Below are 2,938 nucleotides of genomic sequence, written 5' to 3'. Positions count from 1 at the left end.
GCATTCTGATAGGTATAAGGTGATAAATCTTTTTGGTTTTGATTTGCATTTCCTGATGCAAATCAGGAATGGTATACTTTTCATGGTATGTTGGCCATCTGTAGGTCTTTTTTGAAAAATCAAAGTCTGTTCAAGTCCTCTGTCCTTATTTTATTTTTATTTATTTTTAATTTTTTTTGAATTATGCAATTCTTTATTAGTCAAGAAGATAATTTTGATTAAGAACATGTTCCTGTTTAAACAATATTCCTTCATTTTAATTGACTTTTTTTTCAAGAGATTTACAGTGGTTTCTGATATGGTATCTGGTAATCTGTAACAACACATTGTGCTAGGAGCTTACTACTCAGGTTTGAAAGAGCAAAGAGTTTATCTTGCGCATCATCTACAATCCATCAGGAGTGACTGCCTTCAGTTCTGCAATGATAAGGAGCCTGAGCCCATATCCAGGAAGACTCAGTAGAGAAAGAAGGCTGTGACTGATTAGCTACATCTACCATAGGGAAGGGAAGGGTGATCCAGGACTAGTCTAAGATAAGCCTAAAATGAATAGCTCCTGTTTTGTGCAGTGGATCATATTTGAGTAAAATCAAAGAGTAGCAAAATAGACATTAGTCTTTAAAATGTTCTTTCAAACTATGTCAGACTAAAAACATTAAACTTAAGTGTTATTATAATTAAATCATTCATATGATGTTTTTTACTCAAGGATTATATGCATATACATTAAAAATAAAAGACTATTATTATTTTAAGCTATGTTACCGTTATATAAATCCTATTTAAATATAAGATAATTATAGTAGTAATGATCCATATGTGACTAGAGCAGAAGTTTCAGAATTCCAGATGTCATTGAAGAAGTTAGTTTCTGGTATGTACTTACTTTTGGTTTTACTGATGCACAAACTTAAACTGAATTCTTATCCACATAACAACCAGTGAATGTGTAATCTAAGATTGTGAAATGAAGCTTTAAATATGCTGTGCCTTCAATGCAAATATGGTCAAATGGCTGCTTCTCATGATTCTTGGCTCCCAAAGTTACAGTTCCAGAAACACTAATTTCCATTGATTTGGGGAACTTGTGTTCAATAATCCACATCAATAAGCTTTTCTTTCAAAACACTTCAAGCTGGCCAAAACCAACTTTGCATTTCACATGTGTGATTGGAATTCTATTATGATAAGGTATAGGAGCTGTATAGAATTCAAAATTATTTTTCACACTTTCATGGAGTTTTAAAATTAATTGCTATTTTTACTTATACTTCTTCCTATTTCATTTGATAAAAACCCAAAACTGGTGGGTCAGGGACCTGTGAGTATAGTAGCATAAGCTGAATGACTCTAAAAGAGGAGTGAATGGAAATTTGTAAGGTCCACTAAGTACAGAATCATCCATTGCATCAATGCTAGTAGAAGAATGGCAGAGTCCAGAGAAGTCACACAAGGATGAACTAGAATAATCTGAAGTGGAGATCCATTGGTGGAAAGACCCAAGCTGATGGTAACATTTGGCATGATTTCTTCTAAAAAATTTTAACGTTTGTGTTTTTATTTTGAGAAAGAGCATGTGTGCCTGAAAACAGGGGAGGAGCAGAGAGAGAGGGAGAGAGAGAATCCCAAGCAGGCTCCACACTGTCAGAGCAGAGCCCAACATGGAGCTTGATTCCACAGCTGACTGTGAGATTGTGACCTGAGCCAATCTGTCACTTCACTGGGTTACCCAGGAGTCCCTTGCATGATTCCTTCTAAATGACACTTACAAGTGATAGTTCCAACGACTTGCCTTGTATCTGCTATATCTTGTTTATCATAATGCATGGATTTTACCTTTTCAGTGATAGAAACTTCAGGTTTTCCTTTGTATGTTCCAACTTTCCAGGATGGATGTTTTTGTGGATGTGTCACAGAAGCAAAATAAATACTATCCAATGAATTCTTTAAGTTGGCATATAACTAAATTCCAAATGGACAAGCTTATAGAAGTAAATCCAGCAGTTGGTTCAATTCTGTATTTAGCTCTGTGTCCTTTTTTTGACCCATGTAAAGAAAATCCTTTGCCCCCAAAATAAGTTCAAATCTTGTGAAATTATAATAATTTTGAGGGGATAAAGTTTGTCCGACTAGTGGACCAAAGCATATGTCATGTTATTCTTCAGAAAAGCAGCAACTTGCAAAAGTTCTCCACCTCCTACTAGGAGACCCTAGACAGATGTTTTATAATGTGTGAACAGCTATCATAAGTCTCTATGAAGTCCTTATCGTTCAATAATGTAAGTTCGAAGAGTAGTGCTTTAAGAAAGGTTACCATCTTCAGAATAGGCATATAATGTGCTCCAGTGAGGACTTTGGCTCATTTTCCAGCAGTTGGATACCATACAGAGAATCTCAGGGTGCTGCAAAGCCAAATTATCAGTTCATGACTTATAAGCCACATTGTCCACTGGGCCATGATAAGCCACTATAGCATCAGCTCATCCTAGAGGTCGCCATGGAAAAAGGGCACAGAGACTGGCCTTTTCAGATGGACTATTTTCAGAAGACCTGAGGTTCGCTCAATCTGGGCCACTTTCTTCCCCACCACAAACAGTCTGGCTCAGCAGAGACATTAGCTATGTCAGGTTAAGTGACTAAAACCTCTGAAACCCTCTTGTCAACACATGCCACAAAAGTTCAGTGAATCCTTATCTAGAATCTCGGTTCCTCCCAAGCAACCCCAGTAGTTTCTTCCTTTACAGTCTACTTCCTGGATGGTGGCCCATAAGGATAATGGTTCCTCACTCACAGGAGCTAGAAGCCTCTCTGCAGTTTGCCTGCTGCTGGCTTCCCTCCAGTTCCTCCTGGTAGCCAATCATCATGCACCTCCATGTCCACACTTAACTTTTTTAATTGGATTGTTTGTTTTTATGATGTTGAGTTCTATAAGTTTTTT

The 2,938-nt window shown here is 37.1% G+C and overlaps 1 pseudogene; it reads right to left on the bottom strand.

Moving 5' to 3' along the window:
* Window positions 1–797: 797 nt before the first annotated feature.
* On the bottom strand, window positions 798–2,458 carry LOC125176805 (AP-5 complex subunit mu-1-like; annotated as a pseudogene).
* Window positions 2,459–2,938: the final 480 nt, after the last annotated feature.

The sequence above is a fragment of the Prionailurus viverrinus genome, chromosome A1 (genome assembly GCF_022837055.1).
Source record: "Prionailurus viverrinus isolate Anna chromosome A1, UM_Priviv_1.0, whole genome shotgun sequence".
Classification (NCBI taxonomy): domain Eukaryota; kingdom Metazoa; phylum Chordata; class Mammalia; order Carnivora; family Felidae; genus Prionailurus; species Prionailurus viverrinus.
The sequence above is the reverse complement of the archived record's forward strand: the minus strand, read 5'-3'. Positions and strand labels throughout refer to the sequence as shown.